The following is a 22,482-nucleotide window of genomic DNA, read 5'->3' as shown; positions in this document are numbered from 1 at the left end:
TGAAAGTCTATTACCACCGCACATTTCATTAACCAATCTACTCCTAGTAATACTTGTGTATTTATTTTAGGGACTATTAACATGGTTTGTTCAAACATAAGTTGATCTATTTAAAATGTAATCCTTGTTTCCCATTTCACTACATTACTCTTAGTACCTGTAATACCTACAATATTTACTCCCGTAACAGGTAACTTAGGAAATTCCTTTATTCTTCCACTTAATAGCCATTCCTCGAAAATTGATACTTCGCTTCCTGAATCAATGTAAATTTCCACACCTTGATTTCGTATTCCTCTGATTGCAATTGGTTTGCGTTGCACTCTTTCTAAATTTTACTCTTTCGCTAATAACCAATCGTTAATAGGTGATATTTTACTATAAACAATCATTTTACTTATATATGGGCAGAGTATTGTTCTGCGACATCCTGAATTCTGGCCGTTGACCTAGGATTTTTCTTGTTTTCCATCACTACGACCGGATACTGATTGGAACTTACTTCAACAGTACGGTGGTTTGCCCCATGTTATTTTGTTGCATATTTATTTGTTGGTTTTGAGGTGTAAACACCTGTGAATTGATGTTATCAATCTGAATTCTTCCCCCTCTAGGGTTATTGTGATTTAGACCATTATCCGTGCTGTGAACAGTTTCATTACTGCTTACTCTACAATAATTAGGTTCCTTCGCCCACAGTAAGGAATTAGGAAAGGATATGTTATTTCTGTTCCCCGTATTTCGGTCATTCACTGAATAATTTTCATTTCTTTCAGTATTAAGTGTCTAAACCTACAATAAACATTAATAACTCATTCACAGTTTTCCACTCTCTGTACAATATTCCTTGTCGAACGTGGTATGGTAAACATCTAATGAGTACTTTCACTAAGTGCATTTCATCTGTTGGATTATCTAAGTTTTTGTCAAATGCCATTCCAAATACTTTTAATATGTGCCCCATGACTTATTGTATGGAGTAGGGTCTAATAACTTTAAGATTAATTTTTCCTGCATACTTGAAGACCAGTGCTTTCTCTTAAAGCTTTCTGAGACACATGAGCATTTCCCCATTCCACTGCTTCTCCCAATACGTATCCTTATGTGAAATCTATTTTCTTTAAGTCATCCCAATTTTTGGGCAAAGATCTGGCAAACACTCGTAAAAAAATAAATTGGGTGTCCATCACTGTCTGGTTTGTACTTTGGAAATTGCCTTGCTAAATTAAACCCATTACAGCAGGACAATATTTTGCCGACCCTGATACACCGCCAGATGAAAGTAATATTACCTTTATCCTCTCGTCTCAGAGTAGTTGTTTGGTGGTCCGAATCCTTCCGTGCCACCTCCCTGTCGATCCAACTATGGTGAAGATACCTGGAATGTTTTTGCAAGTTCTCTCTGCTGCACTACTAAATAAATAGCCACACTTATCACAAACGGGGTACATTGTGCCCAACATTTTCACTATTACTTTTAACAACACAACACAACAAACATTTGCTACGGTAATACCATTCTCTTGAGAACATTCAAAAATGTCCGTATATACGTACTTCAGGACCTGAGAGAGCCATCCAGATAAACAACTACTGCTGTTCAATCGTTCATTATGCCCTTGTTTGTGTGTCATTTACTCCATGGTTCTCGGATTCAGGCACTAGCTGCACTATGCCACAAATGACTCCCGTACTACCAGTGGTTGTAATACCATTTTACTGTTTACTGGTTACCTTCTCGCTGGCTCCACGACTGCTCCACATTCACTGCATACAAGAAAGGAAAACACACAGTTTCCCCTTTCTCACTACATTTCTTATTCAACTTACTCATGGGCACCTCTTGTCGACGGCTTTCCACTGGTGTGTTGGGATGTTTATAAATATCTTGAAACGCTACACTAACCAACCTTGGAAATCATGACATAATTAGAATAAACAACATAGTTTATGCCAGTTGTTGTTACAACCACTGATAACATTTAATAATGGGCTGCTTACATTCTTTGCTTTGTAAACTCATGACACTATTTATAAAAGCCACAAATTGGAATTGCACACTAGAATTAATGTGATCATGAAAATAAAGCAAGAACAGGATTCAGGTCTTTGTTTGAAACCTGAGGAGCATTCATTGCATTTTGTACATGTATATATGATAGGGTGTTCCAGTTTGTATTACTTGAACAGTGAATTGTGTTTTATACATCTCATGTACATTTGCAATCCATTTGGTTTGCATGCAGGAGACATGTCAAAAATTTATAACACAGTTACAAAGGAAAACACAGGAGAATTCCTTCAATTTAACCCTTGTATCTCTGGAAAGATCAGTGAAATAAATGTTGGTGTCAGTAGTGTTCAGTTAAAACCTGAAATTGTTAAAACTGAACAGAGCTCCAGGGCGATGTGAATCCCTGTCATATTCTATACTGAGCTAGTCCCCCTTCTAACTATAATCTATTGGTCAAAAAGGGGTAGTAGAAATGATAGATAAAATTACTGTCCAATACCCTTGACATAGATTTGTTGTATAATCTTAGAACATATTCTGAGCTCAAACATAATGAGGTATCTCAAACAGAAGACCACCTAGGTGCCAACCAGCACGGATTACAAAAACATCAAGGCAGCGATTTAGAGGCAGCATTTCTTGGTTTTTGAAAAGCATTTGGTTCACAGTCAGTACCAAACCTATGCTTATTGTTAAAAGTATGGTCATATGGGGCATCAAGTGAAACTTGAGTGGTTTGAGGACTTGCTGGTAGGGAGAACACATGTTGTCGTGGATGGAGAATCATCTTCAGGTAAAGAAGTGACTTTGGGTATGCCCCAGGATAGTGTCGGGACCCTTGCTGTTCATGTTGTTTTTTACCTTGTGCACAATAGTAATAGTAACCTGAGACATTTTGCAGATAATGCAGTTATCTATAGTAAAGTACCATCTGAAAGAAGCCGCATAAATATTGTCATATCTTGATAAGATTTCATAGTAGTGTAAAGCTCTTGTTCCCAAAAATCTTATATATACAGGATTCATTATTTTTCCTTGCAGAAAATTTGAGGGAGCCATCTGGAGGTGGCATTGAGGCAGCAACACCATACATCACAACCTGTCCGTGATGCGTCCGGCGCCATCACCACATACAGTTCAATTTTTGGCTACCCTCACCACATGTGGGGGTATCAGTGACTCCGTAGCAGCATCCGTGCCCATCGTGGATGCCGTCCATGTGTGTTGGACCATCACAGGTGCATTGGTACGTAGTGCTTGGCTGAGTGGAGAACATTATAGAAGAGGAAAGGTCCCTTTGGTGCATTGGCAGGATAGAAGGTGTTTGTGTGCTGGACTGGGGTCGGGGGAAGGGATGAACATGCGGAGGACATGGACTAGCAATGGTTGAGGTCTGGGGGATCACGGGAACAAAGAGTGTGTCATACGAAGAGTTCCCACCTGTCCAGTTCAGAAAAGCTGATCATGGTAGGAAGGATGTATATGATGCATTCCTTAGAGTGAAACACATTTTGTCGGATAGCATGATCAACAAATGTGTAGTCCAGCTGTCTCCTGACAACAGTATGGTGGTGGCCATTCATCCAGACAGACAGCTTGTCGTGCCTTTTTAGAATGTAGCACAGTGGTTGCAGCTTAGTTTGTAGATCACACGGCTGCTTTGACAGGTGGCTCTGCCTTTTATGGGGTAGGAGATTCCAGTGACGAGACTGGAGCAGGTGGTAGTGGAAGAATGTATGGGACAGGACATGCATCTGGGTCTATTACAGGGGCATTACAGGAAGATTCAGTGGTTGGCAGAATACCACTGTGAGGATAGTGGATAGGACATTCCTCATTCCACGACACAACGAGGGGAAATCGAAACCCTGGTGGAGAATGTGATTCAGTTTCTCCAGTCGTGAGGGGAGAGCCCCTTTGTGACCAGACTGTGGATTTGTGAGCTGTGGGAGATGACTGGCGGGATCAGGCCTGGGAGATCTGTTTCTGGAAAAGGTGCGGAATGTAATTTAGAATGGTGTGGAATGGGTGGCAGCTGCTGAAGCGGATGTATTCTTGGTACTTTAGATGTCGATGGAGGTACCAATGTGGCCATCCTTGAGGTGGTGGTAGAGATCAAGAATGATGGCTTGTCGGATGGAGAAGGAGCAGTGAAGTAAATGGGAGAAGGTGTTGAGGTTCTGGATGAATGTCTGTAGGTGATTCTGTGGATAACCTTATTTCTTATCAGTCCTTTGCTCATTAGGTTAATCATTCCACTCAACAGATCGTGCATTACTTCACTTCACTTTCTGTGAGGATAACAATGTCATCAACTAATCTTATCGTTGATATTCTTGACCCTGGATTTCAACCCATCTTGGAACCTTTCTTTCATTACCATCCCCGTTTGTTCTGTATATAGATCAAACAATAGGGACAAAAGACTACATCCCTTCTCTAACAGGAGTGCTTCATTCTTGGTATTCAATTCTTACTGCTATTTCCTGGTTATTATTGTTGCACACATCAGCAACTGTTACGCCCACATTGCTAATGACAAATGGGAGGAAGGTGTCAGAACGGTCTGTTGCCATAGGAATCTGGACAGGCAAGCAAAAGATTAGTGGAACAAGTGCACATTAAATAAATACATTGTATTCATCTTATCGCAGAGGAATTGCTGCGCTATAGGCATCTTGAAGGTGATCATGGGTCGGTTCATGCAGAGGCCTGACACATGTATGTGTGTCTTTAAAGTGAATGTTTGCCTGTAGAGTTAATAATCAACAACTTGGAGTAATGTTCAGCGTTAACTAGCAACATGAAACTGTCAGCAGAAGCACGAAACTAGAAGTAGAGGTAGAGGTTGGTGCCCATATTGCTGCCACTTGTAACACCATCCTGGTGGTCTTCATAAGTCAAGAACCTGGAGGAGGTTCTTCATTGGCAGCGGTGCTGGAAGTGCTGCTCGCAGGCACGCAGGAATCTTCGAGGTGCTGCCTCTGGCAGTATTGGAAACCTAAGATACTACACTTCCACCCCCCCCCCCTCCTCCTCCCATAACTCTGATTGCGGCGGCGGTGGTGGTGGTAGTGGTAGTGGTGGTGGTGGGGGGGGGGTGTAGCAGGAAGCGATGAGGAAACAGGAGCTGATGCTACAGCTGGTGCCAGAGCTCATGTCCGCTTCCCGGTGATGGGTTTATGACTATACTAGAATGTCAGCTAAGAAATAAGGCAGAGGGCACTGCTCTGCACTTAGCGACAGTGCGAGGTCTTCTGTTGATGACCACAGCGACATCTGGAAGTGGTCTGGCAGCCCCGTGGCTAGCTGCATAATGAAGAGAAACGGACACCTATCAGCTGTCCCTGCTAGCCACCAAGCGGTGTGTGGCAGAGGGCACTATTTGCGCCGAAGTCATATCGCCCCCTCCATTCCACTCGTGGATCTCGCGAGGGGATAAGACTGCTCGAATGCCTCAGTACAAGCTCTGATTTCCCTTATCTTTGAATGGTGATCATTGGGTGATATGAAAGTAGTTGGTAATAATATATGCTCTACATCCTTGGCGAAAACCGGATTTTGGAATTTAGTGAGCAGCCCCTTCTGTTTAGCGCATCGTCTATCTGCAAGTGTGTCCCACTTCAAACTTTCTATGAGATTTGAAACGCTCTTGCGATGGCTAAATGCACCAGTCACAAACCTTGGTGTTTTTCTTTGGACTTTCTCAATCTCTTGAATCAGACACAACTGGTAAGGGTCTCACACAGATGAACAATAGTCTACGACTGGATGAACAAAAGTATTGTAAGCAATTTCCTTTGTTGAAGGACTGTATCGCTTCAGGATTCTACCAATAAACCCCAATCTAGAGTTCGCCTTACCTGTTACTTGTGTAATCTAATCGTTCCGTTTGAGATAATTTCGTATAGTCACACCCAGATACTTGATGTATACATTAATGTGAATTTTTGCTTTGTTATGCGCAGTAGGTAACACATACTAATATTGAGAGATAAGTGCCATTCATTACGCCACATGTTTATTTTCTGCAAATCCTCATTGATTTGTTCACAATTTTTGTGTTATACTACTTTTCTGTAGACTACACCATCATCGGCAAACAGTCAAATGGCGCTGTCAGTACGATCAACCAGATCATTTATGTAAATCGTAAAAAGCAGCGGACCTATTACACTGCCCTGGGCCACACCTGATGTTAGGCTTGTTTCTGTTGAAGTCTCCACATTCAGGACGACATACTGCTTTCTGTCTATTAGAAAACTTTCTATACAACTGCATATGTTGTCAGAGAGACTGTAAGCGTGCACTTCTATGAGCAAGCGACAGTGGGGAACTGAGTCGAATGCCTTTCGAAAGTTGGGGTATATAATGCACAGAGGGGGCCAGCTGTGTCTCGCATGACCACTGTTCCCTAAAACAGTGCTGGTTTCTGCAGATGAGCTTCTCAGTCTAGAAAGGGCCTTTATATCTAAACACAAAATATGTTCCACGATGGTACAACAAATTGATGTCCGAGAAATTGGCTGGTAATTATGTGCATCCGATTTTCTACCCTTTTTGCAAATTGCCGTGAGCTGGGCCTTCTGCCAGCCGTGGAACTTTCCACTGTTCCATTGATTTCTGGTAGATGACGGATAAGAATGGTGCTATATTTGTAGCGTAGTCAACATAAAATATTACAGGGATACTGTCTGGACCAGATGCGTTCCTGGTATCTAAGGATCTTAACTGTTTCACAATCCCAGATACACTAAACACTGTCGGCCATCCTTGCATTTGTTCGATAATTGAAAGGGGAATGGTGCTGCAGTCCTGTACCATGAGTGAGTTTTTAAAAGCTAGGTTTAGAATTTCAACCTGCAGTTTATCATCATCTATTACATTTCCTGTACTGTCAGCCAGAGAAGGTATTGAATTATTTGTAGCGTTCATAGATTTCATGTGTGACCAAAATTTTTGGGGGTTATTTTTAGAACCTGCAGGTATAATATTGCTTTCAAATTCGTTAAAAGAATCTCTCCTTGACCTTTTGACAGCTGCTTTCATTTCGCATAATTTCTGTTTTTCAGCAGGGCAGTGACTATGTTTGAAACAACTGTGCAAAATTCTGTGCTTTCCCAGGAACTTCCTAATATGTTTGTTGAACCAAGGTGGATCCTTTCCCTGCCCTATATTTTTGCTAGGCACATATTTCCTAGCACGTGGTGGACAATACCTTTAAATTCCAACCAGAGATGCTCAATATCTTTTTGTCCCGTGGTGAATGCTTGGAGCTGACTATGAATATCTTCATTAATGACACTCTTATTTGCTTTTCCAAACAAGAAAACTCTAAACTATTTCTTTGGTTTTCTTGCAACTTCCACTGACACAGAAGCCACAACCACATTATGGTCACTAATACCTTCTTGTAGATGAACTTCTTCAAAAAGTTCAGGTCTGTTCGTCGCCAAGATATCTAATAAGTTCTCATCTCATCCCAGAGCCCCAAGAAGCTGAAGGGTATGCAAACTGCATTACCTGGGCAGACCACAAACCCGAGAACAGAGTATCAGTTACAGAATAACCCAATTTACAGGTGTGAAGTTGATTCAGGTGCTCCCACCGCAATTTGCATGGACCTTCTGTCAAAATATGCAATTGCCAAGCAACATTATGACAATATCTTGTACCCAGCACTTCTGACCACTGTGTGATCTGAAAAAAAATTAGAAAAAAAGTTCATTGCGTTTATACATTGCCTTAGTGAGTGAAGCAGGTGCAGGCCGCTTACTAGAGCGAGGAGTGGTGTCACCGTCTGTGAAGCAACTCTGCTGGTGATGTGCTGTTGCGAAGTGGTAGAACGAGAAGAGAAGCAAATGTTGGTCCCGCATGTGGCAGGTGCGTAGTTTATCCGTCTTCTGCGTAAAAGTTCGAACAAAGCATTCTGCTTCTCCATTGGACTGCTGCACTTGGGATGCGATAAATCCCATTGGCTATACAGAAGTCATCGAATTCTGCGGACACAAATTGTGGTCCGTTGTCAGTCACAAGCAATGCTGGTAGACCTTCAAGGCAAAATATGGAATGCAAGGCTTGAAGATTGTAAAGCATCGTCGTTTCTACATCTACATCTACATTTATACTGCGCAAGCCACCCAACGGTGTGTGGCGGAGGGCACTTTACGTGCCACTGTCATTACCTCCCTTTCCTGTTCCAGTCTCGTATGGTTCGCAGGAAGAATGACTGCCGGAAAGCATCCGTTGCCGCACGAATCTCTCTAATTTTACATTCGTGATCTCCTCGGGAGGTATAAGTAGGGGGAAGCAATATATTCGATACCTCATCCAGAAACGCACCCTCTCGAAACCTGGCGAGCAAGCTACACCGCCCTGCAGAGCGCAGCATCTCTTGCAGAGTCTGCCACTTGAGTTTGCTAAACATATCCGTAACGCTATCACGGTTACCAAATAACCCTGTGATGAAACGTGCCGCTCTTCTTTGGATCTTCTCTATCTCCTCGGTCAACCCGATCTGGTACGGATCCCACACTGATGAACAATACTCAAGTATAGGTGGAACAAGTGTTTTGTAAGCCACCTCCTTTGTTGATGGACTACATTTTCTAAGGACTCTCCCAATGAATCTCAACCTGGTACCCGCCTTACCAACAATTAATTTTATATCATCATTCCACTTCAAATCGTTCCGCACGCATACTCCCAGATATTTTACAGAAGTAACTGCTACCAGTGTTTGTTCCGCTATCTTATAATCATACAATAAAGTATCCTTCTTTCTATGTATTCGCAATACATTACATTTGTCTATGTTAAGGGTCAGTTTCCACTCCCTGCACCAAGTGCCTATCTGCTGCAGATCTTCTGTTTCTCTAGAGACTTGCGGTACATGGCTTTCCGAAGCGCAAGTGAGAACCATTGGATAAATAGTGAATTTTGTTGGGCTACTGAGGAGACTTGACTGGAATAAATTACTAAAGGCAAAATATATCTTATTTGCTGATATCAGTCTAATCTTAGTTACAGTTGAGATCTCATTAAAGCAAGTGACTGTGGAACCAAGATACTTGAAGCAATCAACCCTTTAAAATGTGTATCCAATCACACTGAAAGTTGACGGCATATTCGTTGATATGCTTCCCCACAGGCCATGTATTTAGTTTTATCTTCATTTACCATAAGACCCGTCTTCTTACTTGCTTGACTTAAGGCTGTAGAAGCTTCTTTCAGTGCTGGTACTGTCCATGGTATGTTTTGTATGTCATCTGCATGTGCTAAAATCTGTGCTATTTTTTTATTTCTAGGGGGTTTGAGTAATTTCCTCAAACTCGAATGCAGCTTCTTACGTCAGACATCATAATTTTAACCATTCTCAGGAGCTTTCCATGTATCCCCATCTCCTGTAATGCATGAAACAACTAGTTTCTATTGATGCTGTCGTATGCAGCCTTAGTCAATAAAGAGGTGATATTTGACAGTTTTCTCCAAAATTTGGCGCAGGTTGAAAATGAGATATATTGTTGACCTCCCTCGTTGAACTCCGCTAGTACCTTGTACCCCAGGTTCAGGAGGGTGATTCCACAGTGGTTTCTAAACTCCATTCAGTTGACCTTTTTATCTATGGGACATGATATTCCTTCATTCCATTCATCTGGTATCCTCTCCTGTTCCCATATGAGAGTCTTAAGTTTAAACAGAGACTGCTCTAACGTTGTTCCTCCACATTTTAACAATTCTGCTGGAATGCTATCAGTGCAGGGAGCCTTGTTGTTCCTCAGTTTCTGTAAAGGTTTTTTGAACTATTCAGGGGTTCAATGTTGCCTTAGTCTGCACAAATACACCATTTGCCTGAAGGCTTCTTGACAAAGTACTAACTGGCCCTGATGGATGCCACAGTGAAAGTTCCAAGCAGCCTGTTCCCAGAGCACGTGTAGTATAGTGTGGGACCTGAAGAAGTGAGGCTGTGCATTATCTTTAGTGGTCACATGCACAGCAGAATTAGAAGCTTTGCCTAAGCTGTCACCGAACAAGTCTTTGAATTCAGCACACAATTGACCGACACTGTCCTTGAAATCAAAATTAGCATAGACAACACATTTGTAGAACACACACACACACACACACACACACACACACACACAAATCCAAACAAATCATGGTCAGACATATTTGCACTGTTCCGTGAACGCATACCCAGAAGTTTGTCTTTTGCAAATTCTTGTATGTTGAAGGAAGGTTGCAAGAACCTAGCACTGGAATGTTAAATCCGTTATATGGTGTAAGTGTAATGTATGATTTGTGCAGCTTGGACTTGCTAAGATGATCAGAAGCATTGAGACAGGGAAAGAAACTGAGACACTCTTAGCTAATTGCAATTGAATAGTGCAGCCACTTATTACAAGGTCCACAAAAAGCTGCATTGTGCTAAAGAAAATGCCACTGATTTCATGATTTGTAAACTACCACTCTTCTCCTCCACACTAGAAGTTCTGTTTGGTTCAGGATGCACAACATGTACAACAAAATTTGACTTCTGTGGGTGTATATTAGGAGAGGGAGGCTTCTCTTTCTGTAAGCAGACCGCTTGAACATGTCCGTTCTTGCCACCTGAAAAACAAGGTGCATTTCGTGGCAGGTGGAAGCTATGCTTATGAGCTAAGAAGCAGTGCGGGCAAGCTTTCATGCCGGTACCTTGCTGGCCTGGCTGTTTATGTGACTGGCTGTCTGAGCCGACTATCTGAGTCCTTGGAAGTCTGTCGCCCACTGTCTGTCTGTCCTGACGGCTTGTTTAGTCTGAAAACTTGGACCTGGCAGCAACCTCCTGAACCTTCTCATCACATTCAGAACCTGGATTAAACACCGATAATTCGAAAGTTCTGGCTGTGAAGTGGGGAATACTTTGGAGCACAATTAATAGATGGTTCAAATGGCTCTGAGCACTATGGGACTCAACTGCTGAGGTCATTAGTCTCCTAGAACTTAGAACTAGTTAAACCTAACTAACCTAAGGACATCACAAACATCCATGCCCGATGCAGGATTCGAACCTGCGACCGTAGCGGTCTTGCGGTTCCAGACTGCAGCGCCTTTAACAGCACGGCCACTTCGGCCGGCCAGTTAATAGACTAACACACTGGTTGCTGATAAAAAAAAAAGATTGTTTAACAGTAACTGGTACTTGGTGATCAAATAGGTGAGCTTCAGATTGAGCCAAGTATTCAACACAATCCTCTTTTTCCCCCTTCAAATGGGTAAAATGGAGGCGCTAATGATGGCTCCGTAAATTGTGGTTCTGCCGTAGTTTGTGGCGTCTTATTGCGAGTCTCATTGGCTGCCATCTGCATTTGAATGAAGCCCTCAGCATCTCGATAAGCTGCGTCACTTGTTGTGTCTGTAACTGAAGGGGACACGTTAGATCGAGCATCGGTGCCAAAGGCACTCGAAATTGTGGTGCTGCTAATTGCAAGTTCGGTGTGCGTGGGGCTCGGGGCAGTGGGTTAGCCGTAGGAAAGTAAAAATGCTAAAGCTAAATCAGTGTGTGGCAGTTCAAACAAGCAAACGGAACAAAAGTGGTAAGCGTGGATCTGAGACAGAAATGTCCAGAAGCACAAATGGTAGTAAAATAAACAAAAATGTCCAGAAAGTGGTAAAAATTAGGCGACAGGGGGAGGAAAATGACACGGCATCGTAGGTTTGACAAAGTTCATCGCCAAATGGGTTGTGCATCACCAACTGTTAGGCCTGTGACAAATAGGTGGAAGGTGGCCCGAAGATATGTCGCCATAGGAATCTGGATGTATGAGCAAAAGATCAGTGGACACAAATGCATTTTAAATAAATATGTTGTTGTCGACTTAGTGCAGAACAACTGCTGCATTGTTGTCAACTTGTGAGTGATCGTGGCTAGCTATAAGCAGAGGCGTGACACGAGCGGCACCCGAGTGCACTGAATGTTTGCCAGTGAAGTTAACTATCGACTACTTGAAGTAATGTTTGTCACCAACTAGCAACAGGGAACTTTCATTAGAAGCGCAGAACAAAAGGTAGAAGTAGTCTGGTGCTCAGATGGCGGCCGCTTGTAACACCGTCTGGGTGGTCTCCGTTGGTTGGCGACGTGGAGGTTCTTCATTGGCAGGGTGATGAAAGCACTGCTTGTGGTGCTTGCAGTAATCTTAGAGCCGCCAGCTCTGGCCGTATTGATAACCTACGGTACTGCAGTTATTATACGTACTGTGTAAGAGGAGGATCGAAATGTTTCCATTTGAAAGCTGTACAATCCAGAATTGTGTGCCAGTTGGGTGAAATTGCCACGAGCACTGAGGCAGTCATCCCACCGACATACCGGGCTGGAGAAACCGATTCAGTGGAACACCATTTGCTGCTGCATGAAGAAGTCTGTAACTGCCTGCTGGACATTCTCAACTGACAGGAATTGTCGATGCTTCACAGTTGTTTTTAAGGGCAGAAGGTGTGACGATTGCACGGGGAGACGTCAGGACTATTGGACGGGTGCTCGAGTGTGTCCCACTCGAGTTGGTGTAACTTCTGCTTTGACATTTGCGACATAGGGATACGGGTTACGAGGCAACAGTGCCTCGTGTTGAAATTTTCACAGACGTTTTGCCTTAATTGTATTTAGTAATTTCTCCAGTGTTGCACAGAACCATTCTCCAGTGAGGGAGACACCAGGTTCCTTGAAATCAATAAGCAGTGGGCTCTGGTAATTAAAGAACAGGATGAGTATCTCTTCTTCAGCAGATGGCTGGCTCTTGAACTTGAACTTGACGGGGTGAGGGAACAGTGGATGACGCCATTCCATTGTCGACGTTTTCGACTCCGGTTCCCAGTGGCAGCACCAGCTTTTGTTGCCTGCTACAATGCACTCGAGGAATGTGTTACCTTCGACATTGCCCCAGAGCAACAGAGGGGATAGTTGACTTCTGACATGCAAAAATACAGAAATTATATCTGATGTGATAAAACAGCAGGCCAAAAAATTTTCTGGAAAGAATTGCATGCATATATTCAAGTGGTTGAATGGTTAAGATCCATGTCCAAGTGACTATCATAATTTGTTGTAGCTTGAGTGTAATTTTTGCCTTTGTGTAAAAGTGTCATTTCTTTTATTATAGCATGTTGCTTTCAGTTACCTACTGTACTATCACGGAGCAGTTCTTTCTATGTACGAGGGCTATTCCGAAAGTAAGGTCCGATCGGTCACGAAATGGAAACGACTATGAAAATCCGATAAAGCTTTGCACAGATGTGTTGGGTAGTGTCTCTAGTATAACCCCAGTTAGCATCACGTCGCTCTTCTCATTTCTGAGCTCGCAGTGAGTGCGTAAAGATGTCTAGAAAATAGTGTCTGCCGCCAAGTACGAGGGCCTGGTGAGAAATATCCCCTGAAGCTATGCAGCTAACATTACATAACTGTCGTGCTGTTTCGTCTTCAAGACAATTCTCAGCCGCATTCTGCAGGGGCAATGAAGATGCTCCTGCATCGTTTTCAAATGGAAATGTGAGATTACCCACAATACAGCCCGTAATTGTCTCCCTCTGAGTTTCAGCTCTGGTCACATGAACCGCTGTCTTTGAAGACAACATTTCGGCACAAGACAACGAGCCGTAGGCCAGCGTAGAGAATTGGCGGAGAGCACTGGCGGCTGCCTTCTATAGCGAGGGTATTGGAAAGTTGGTACAACGCTACGATACACGTCTAAGTCGGGTCGGCGACTATGGAGATAAGTAGCTGCAAGGTGTATCTAACTGTTGCAAATAAAACATTTTTGATTTTTACCGTGGTTTCCATTTCGCGACGTATCGGACCTTACTTTCGGAATAGCCCTCGTATATTCCTCGTATGAGGCTGACAGTTTTGGTGACTTCAGTTCACTTAATATTTCTTTCAGTTTAAACTTAAATGAAAGCATCGTAGTTTTGGGCCATATTAATCAGATGATCTGCTATCGTAACTTCTTGTCCTACTTGTGAGAGGTGTTACTAAAGTATGCTTGGAGGTTAGAGCATGGACAGACCCTTGTGGAGTTTCACAGTATCCTTGCAGTTTAAACTCCCAGGAAAAACTGCCTGCTATGGATGTGTTAATCACATTCATTGGTGGCTTAGCAGTAAAGGCAGATGATGACAGTTTCATAAAGTATTTGAAATGCCATACATTTATGGGGGCTTTATTTAGTGTTTTTCAACCTGTTTGACTCGTGTTACTCGATACTTGTAAACATGTAAATGGAAACCGTATATGACATTATTTCGTGAAGTTGAAATGATACTTGTTACATTTTTACAAATATTTATTGAAGTAATTTCTAGATGCATTTCCTACTGATTCTTGGTTGCTTTCTAGAAAACTGTTCTATCTGATTTATTTGATGTTCTTGTTTATATTTTTTGACTGCCCAGTTTTCTCTTTTTATGATCAGCCGCCCCGTTCTGATCAGCTGCTCGTTTTTGCATTGTTTTGTGATTCAGTAACGGGCTCCTCAATGTGCAGTTTGTTAGTTGCCCACCAATTCTGTGATGTGAAGGGAATGAAAGATAGTTACATAATTTTTTTAGTTTTGGTTGTTAACCCACTACTCTTTTGCAATGCTCAATGTGCTGTGTGTTCAACATTGTCAATTGCTGTAATAGTTGAACAATAATAAAACAATGGAAAATCCAGGATGGAATGATCATAATATTATGGAAAGGATAGATTGCTACTCACCATGTAGCGTAAATGCAGAGTTGCAGATAGGCATAACATCAAGATTATCAAACAAGTTAGCTTTCCTTTTGGTCAAAAAGGCTCTCATTGGAATCACACACACACACACACACACACACACACACACACACACACACACACACACAGCCAGATGTCAGTTTGTGGGATGGACTTCTATGCCAGTTGCACTTGTTGGTCAATACAGGGACGGTTGATGCTGTTTCTGCCTGATGCTGGAGTTGTCGTCCGATGCTGTCCCGTATGTGCTCCATTGGAGACAGATGTGATTGAGCAGGCCAAGACGACACAATAACACACACTGTGGAGCACGTCGGGTTACGACAGTGGTATGCGGGCGAACGTTATCCTGTTGGCAAATGCCCACTGGAATGCTGCTCGTGAATGCCAGTACAACAGGTCGAATCACCAGATCTTTGTACGAATTTGCAGTCACAGTGCGTGGAGTAAGCACAACAGTGCTCGTGTTGTCATATGTAATCGCACGCTAAATCGTATCTCCAGGTGTAGGTCCAGCATGCAGACAGGTTGGTTGCGGGCCCTCAATTGGCCCTCTCCTAACAGAGACGAGGTCATCACTGGCACACAGACAGGAGCAGCCTTCGTCAGAAAACGCGACAGACCTCCACCCTGCCCTCCAGTGAGCTCTTGCTGGACATCACTGAAGTCACAAATGGCAGTGGTTTGGAGTCAGTGAAATGAATTTTACAGGGCACCTGTCTCGGAGCTGTCCTTGAAGTAACTGATTTGTAACAGTTCGTTGTGTAACTGGGATGCCAGCTGCTGTCCCTTGCTGCTGCAGATGTAATAAAATGTGCCACAGCGGTACGGCAAAGTCAATTGTCTTCCCTCTCAGTAGTGGCAGGTGTCCGCCGAGAGCCCAGTCTTCTTGTGACCACCACTGACAGCAATCGTTTACAGTGGCTGTGTTACAGCCAAGTCTTTTCTGCAGTATTGCAGAAGGAACGTCCGGCTTCTAGTAGCCATATAATTTGACTTCGTTCAAAATTGGTGAGGTGTCAGTTATTCTGTCTTTGTCACCTAATGCATTCTTGACTAACATCAACTCACAGCATCTAATCTCACAGGTAACTAATGCTCATGGTTGTAACCCTATATATTTATGAGAAGTTTGCCACTGGATTGAGGACTTTTCAGTAGGGAGGACTAAGCATGTTATCTTTTATGGAGAGTCAAGAAGTAACTTCAGGGTTGTGCCAGGGAAGGGTGTTGACTCCGTTACTGTTCGTATTGTATATTAATGCGATTGCAGACAATATTAATACTTACCTCAGACTTTCGCAGGTGGTGCAGTTATCTGTGATGAAGTACTGTCTGGAAGAAGATGCATAAATATTGTCAGCTATTAATAAGATAGCAAAGTGTTGCAAAGATTGACAACTTGCTCTAAATGTTCAGAAAGGTAAAATTGTGCACTTCACAAAACAAAAATATATTTAATATCAGTGAGTTAGTGTTATAATCGGGCAACACATGCAAATATTTAGATGTAACAATATCCCCATGAACCGTGGACCTTGCCGTTGGTGGGGATTCTTGCGTGCCTCAGCGATACAGATGGCCGTACCGTAGGTGCAACCACAACGGAGGAGTATCTGTTGGGAGGCCAGACAAACGTGTGGTTCCTGAAGAGGGGCAGCAGCCTTTTCAGCAGTTGCAGGGGCAACAGTCTGGATGACTCACTGATCTGGCCTTGTAACACTAACCAAAATGGTCTTGCTGTACTGGTACTGCGAACGGCTGAAAGCAAGGGGAAACTACAGCCGTAATTTTTCCCGAGGGCATGCAGCTTTACTATATGGTTAAATGATGATGGCGTCCTCTTGGGTAAAATATTCCGGAAGTAAAACAGTCCCCCATTCGGATCTCCAGGCGGGGACAACTATAGAGGACGTCGTTATCAGGAGAAAGAAAACTGGCGTTCTACGGATCGGAGTGTGGAATGTCAGATCGCTTAATCGCGCAAGTAGGTTAGAAAATTTTAAAAAGGGAAATGGATAGATTAAAGTTGGATATAGTGGGAATTAGTGAAGTTCGGTGGCAGGAGAAACCTGACTTTTGGTCAGGTGAATACAGGGTTATAAGTACAAAATCAAATAGGGGTAATGCAGGAGTAGGTTTAATAATGAATAAAAAAATAAGAGTGCGGGTTAGCTACTACAAACAGCATAGTGAACGCATTATTGTGGCCAAGATAGACACAAAGCCCATGCCTACTACAGTAGTACAAGTCTATATGCCAACTAGCTCTGCAGATGATGAAGAAATTGAAGAAATGTATGATGAGTTAAAAGAAATTATTCAGGTAGTGAAGGGAGACTAAAATTTAATAGTCATGGGTGACTGGAATTCGTCAGTAGGAAAAGGGAGAGAAGGAAACGTAGTAGCTGAATATGGATTGGGGCTAAGAAATGAAAGAGGAAGCCGTCTGGTAGAATTTTGCACAGAGCATAACTTAATCATAGCTAACACTTGGTTCAAGAATCATGAAAGAAGGTTGTATACATGGAAGAATCCTGGAGATACTAAAAGGTGTCAGACAGATTATATAATGGTAAGACAGAGATTTAGGAACCAGGTTTTAAATTGTATGACATTTCCAGGGGCAGATGTGGACTCTGACCACAATCTATTGGTTATGAACTGTAGATTAAAACTGAAGAAACTGCAAAAAGGGGGAATTTAAGGAGATGGGACCTGGACGAACTGACTAAACCAGAGGTTGTACAGAGGTTCAGGGACAGCATAAGGGAACAATTGACAAGAATGGGGGAAAGAAATACAGTAGAAGACGAATGGGCAGCTCTGAGAGATGAAGTAGTGAAGGCAGCAGAGAATCAAGTAGGTAAAAAGACGAGGGCTAGTAGAAATCGTTGGGTAACAGAAGAAATATTGAATTTAATTGATGAAAGGAGAAAATATAAAAATGCAGTAAATGAAGCAGGGAAAAAGGAATACAAACGTCTCAAAAATGAATCGGCAGGAAGTACAAAATGGCTAAGCAGGCATGGCTAGAGGACAAATGTAAGGATGTAGAGGTTTATGTCACTTGGGGTAAGATAGATACAGCCTACCGGAAAATTAGAGAGACCTTTGGAGATAGGAAACCCAGTTTTAAGCAAAGAAGGGAAAGCAGAAAGGTGGAAGGAGTATATAGAGGGTCTATACAAGCGCGACGTACTTGAGGACAATATGATGGAAATGGAAGAGGATGTAGATGAAGATGCAATGGGAGATACGATACTGCGTGAAGAGTTTGACAGAGCACTAAAAGACCTGACTCGAAACAAGGCCCCGGGAATAGACAACATTCCATTAGAACTACTGATGGCATTGGGAGAGCAAGTCCTGACAAAACTCTACCATCTGGTGAGCAAGATGTATGAGACAGGCGAAATTCCCTCAGACTTCAAGAAGAATGTAATAATTCCAATCCCAAAGAAAGCAGGTGTTGACAGATGCGAAAATTACCGAACTATCAGTTTAATAAGTCACAGCTGCAAAGTACCAACGCGAAGTCTTTACAGATGAATGGAAAAATGATAGAAGCCGACCTTGGCATAGATCAGTTTGGATTCTGCAGAGATGTTGGAACACGTGAGGCAATACTGACTCTACGACTTATCTTAGAAGCTAGATTAAGGAAAGGCAAACCTACGTTTCTAGCATTTGTATACTTATAGAAAGCTTTTGACAATGTTGACTGGAATACTCTCTCTCAAATTCTGAAGGTGGCAGGGGTAAAATACAGGGAGCGAAAGGCTATTCATAATTTGTACAGAAACCAGATGGCAGTTACACGAGTCGAGGGGTATGAAAGGGAAGCAGTGGTTGGGAAGGGAGTGAGACAGGGTTGTAGCCTCTCCCTGATGTTATTCAATCTGTATATTGAGCAAGCAGTAAAGGAAACAAAAGAAAAATTCGGAGTAGGCATTAAAATCCATGGAGAAGAAATAAAAACGTTGAGGTTCGCCGATGACATTGTAATTCTGTCAGAGACAGCAAAGGATTTGGAAGAGCAGTTGAACGGAATGGACAGTGTCTTGAAAGGAGGATATAAGATGAACATCAACAAAAGCAAAACGAGGATAATGGAATTAGTCGAATTAAGTCGGGTGATGCTCAGGGAATTAGTTTGGAAAAATGAGACAGTTAAAGTAGTAAAGCAGTTCTGCTATTTGGGGAGCAAAATAACTGATGATGGTAGACACTTCGTCCAGTGTTGCTGTAGCTTTTGATATTGTACAAACTGGCAAAGGTTCAGATTCACCGTTGTCTTTACTTTCTTCACTTATCGATATCGTCAATTGTCGATCTCCAACGATTCCAATTTTTCTCGAAGTAAGTCCGTGCTCTGTTTACATTGTAAAAAAATACTCAGCTGAATAACTTTTGATCTTTAACCTCCAGAATTTTGCAGATGGAACCAAGGGTAGACAGTGGCCTCTGAGCTGTTTCTTTACTTAATTCTGTACCTTAGTTGAATTACAGTATCATAGTGAAAGTTGGTACATGTGATTATTACTTTCATCAAATAGTGTGTTGTATCCTAATGCCTAAAAGTAACAGCTTTGGATGAATAGCAATTTTAGTTTTTCTTTATTTTGCACTATACATGTATATCTTCACAACTTAACACTTCAGTAACTTTGAACCTATATGAGATATTAACAAATGGTTTCTAGTGTATGATAAGATAACTCATAAAATTTCTTTTACCTTCCAGGTCATACAATTTTGATGCAAAAGTGAACCTGAAAACATGATAAAACGTGGACGCCTCTGGAGAAAGCTCAGTGTGTGTGGCCCGGTAGATACAGACGATACCTGATGACCAAATGCAACGAACCTTTCAGACTTGGAATACATCATTTATGGAAACAGGTAGTGTTCTCAATTTAAAAAAAAAAAAAGGGGCTGGTCACCATGAGTTTCAGATGCCATTGTGGACAGGGTACGGCAGGTGTTCGCAAGGATTTCTATAAAATCTGTATGTACTGCAGCCAGGGAGTTGGATATGAGAAGATCGACATTGCACAATGTCATGCATAAGAGGTAATGGCTCTATCCCGGCGTGCAGCTGCTTCAGGCATTAAAGCCTATGGACAAACCTAGGTGCGAACAATTTGCAGTGGGTATTCTATGCAAGGTTAATGCAAGCATTGACTTTTTGGAAAAGATTTGTTTCTCCCATATGGCAACATTTCATGTATCCAGCAGACTGAATTGTCATAATGTTTGTATGTAGGATTTGCAGCATCCTCGTGTTACACATGAAATGGAAAGAGACAGTCATAAGGTCAATGTTTGGTGCAGACTGGTCCCCCGTTGCATCACTGATTCATTCTTTTTCATCACTGCCATCAACAGTGGTGTTAACGTGGACATGATACAAGAGTTTAATGTGTCACAATTGGTACTCCTGCAGCCTGTGTCATATTCCAGTAAGACAGGGGCACCACTCGACTAGCCCCTAAATGTACTTTAATTTCTAAATAAAAAGTTTCCGGATAGGTGGATAGGACGAGATGGTCCAACTTGATGTTCGCCACGATCCCCTGACCTCACACCACTAATTTTTTCCTGCGGTTTTGTGAAGGATGCGGTATACCGAACCAGGGCTAGAGACCTACAGGAATTTAAGGCAAACATTTGCAGGGGCAGGATGTCAAACCGGCCGATTATACGACATTTTAATTCCAACTGTCCTGAATATAGTTTGATGGCACCCATCACAAAATATTACACATTTGAATTCCACAGATTGAAATACAGTGACATGCGGTTGAAGAATACCGTGTGAAGAGGCGTGACGCTGCACTTTGGCACACTTAAGACCAAATAACATTTTAGATTTCCTTGAACACACATGTTTTATGTATTAGACTCTTCAGAAAGATGTGCGCTTCAAAGTGAACATATTTTATATTTTCGATAAGCCGATTTTTAAAATTTTTGGCGTCCTACCTCAAACGCTTGAGGGAGGGGCAGTGCCAGTATCTAGTATTGCCCCGTTCGGAAATTTTGTAGATCTGAGGCTGATGCACGAGTTGTATTGGGGAGGTGGGTAGTCTCCTGTGACCCGTGTTTGTTTGAAAACAAAATGGATTTCTGTGGCTGGGAGTTATCAAGCGAATTAAAATACATTAACATAATTACGGAAGGCTAAAATATGTTATTACGAGTGTAATCCCAAAAGTAAGGTCTCCTATTTTTTTTATAAGTACAGAACTCTGTGTGGCAGTTGGTCACACTGTTATTGAGTGCTTCACACGTTGCGTATAAACATGCGCATATCGCACTGAGGTGCTCGATGTTGGCTTGGCAGCCGTTGAGAATGTAGCTCCTGTTGGATGTTACCGCCAAGTGTGAATTGCGTGCAGTTATTCGTTTTTTTGAATGCAAAGGGGACTGCACCAATTGAAATCCATCACCAGTTGACGGAAGTGTATGGTGAGTCGTGCATGGATGTCAAAAATGTTCGTAGAATTTTAACGGAAACATTGAACTACCGGAAGGTGTGTGCAAGATGTTGACCAAGGACCACATGCGGCAAAGAGTTGATGCTTCCTGTGCATTTCTTCACCGCCTTGCACCCAAACAGGCCAACTTTCTGGACTCAATTGTCACGGGTGACGAAATCTGAGCATACAACTTTACACCTGAGACCAACCAACAATCACGCCAGTGGCGGCATCCTTCTTCACCAAAGCTGCGGAAATTCAAACAAACACAGTCTGCCGGTAAAGTCGTGACAACCGTTTTTTGGGATCTGAAAGGGGTATTGTTGGTCGACTTTACACCCACTGGGACCACAGTTAACACTGACAGGTACTGTGGGACTCTGAAAAAACTCAAGCGGGCAATTCAGAACCGGAGAAGAGGAATGTTGAACCGAGGGTGTACACATTCTCCGAGACAACACTCGCCCAGACATCACTCGGCAGACTGTTGCTCTCCTGCAACAGTTACAGTGGAACATAATCACCCACCCACCCTATAGTCCTAACTTGGCGCCCAGTGACTATCACCTGTTCCCTGAGTCAAAAGAACAGTTGGCCAGAAAGTGATTCACCTCCTGAACAGCATGGCGGCAAGCTGGTAGAACATGGGCATACAAAAACTGGCAGTGTCTACAAAAATGCAACGACAGAAATGGTAATTAAGTTGAAAAATAGCTAAATGTTAAAGCTGTAAACTGATGTAAACCACTGTAGAAATAACAGCTCTATGTACGTAAAAAAATAGGAGACCTTTTTTCTTGGGATTACCCTTGTAGTTGCGGATTTTATTTTATTCCCACACTTCCGACAGTCAAGCATTAATCTTGCAGACCAGTGAAGCAAGGTAACTGCTGATTAACCGAGGCCCTCGTCCGTGGACCAAAAGGCGACAAAATTGCAGGGCTAGAAAGTTTTAACAACCGGGATGTCAACATGGACATGTTGACATGGGTAAATCATATTACCTGCTGTCAATGCCGTTCGTTCAGAGGACCAGTAATCGTTGTACAATAAATGAATCGGAATCTGTGTCGGTGTAAAAAAAAAATTAAACTTGTTGGTGATCTCATCCATTATTACAGAAATGAAATAAAAACGTCCCCTTCCCTTTACACGTAAAAGGCTGTCTCACTAATTTAACACATTCTTCGGTTGCATACGCATGTGCACATGTATACAAACAAAATTGTTTCAGC

The 22,482-nt window shown here is 42.4% G+C and overlaps 1 long non-coding RNA gene across 15 annotated transcripts in view; it reads left to right on the top strand.

Annotated features, from left to right (window-relative positions):
- LOC126213546 (uncharacterized) overlaps positions 1 to 22,482 on the top strand; it is a 422,558-nt gene that overhangs the window by 264,841 nt on the left and 135,235 nt on the right. For 14 of the 15 annotated variants that reach the window (XR_007541230.1, XR_007541238.1, XR_007541226.1 and 11 more), the window contains 2 exons: positions 3,056 to 3,260; positions 19,510 to 19,667. This is a non-coding gene — a long non-coding RNA (uncharacterized LOC126213546). The remainder of the gene's footprint in view (positions 1 to 3,055; positions 3,261 to 19,509; positions 19,668 to 22,482) is intronic. The other variant, XR_007541228.1, reaches the window with a different exon arrangement.

Source organism: Schistocerca nitens, chromosome 11 (assembly GCF_023898315.1).
Source record: "Schistocerca nitens isolate TAMUIC-IGC-003100 chromosome 11, iqSchNite1.1, whole genome shotgun sequence".
NCBI lineage: Eukaryota > Metazoa > Arthropoda > Insecta > Orthoptera > Acrididae > Schistocerca > Schistocerca nitens.
Note: the sequence above shows the minus strand (reverse complement) of the source record. Positions and strands in the feature narration are given on the sequence as shown.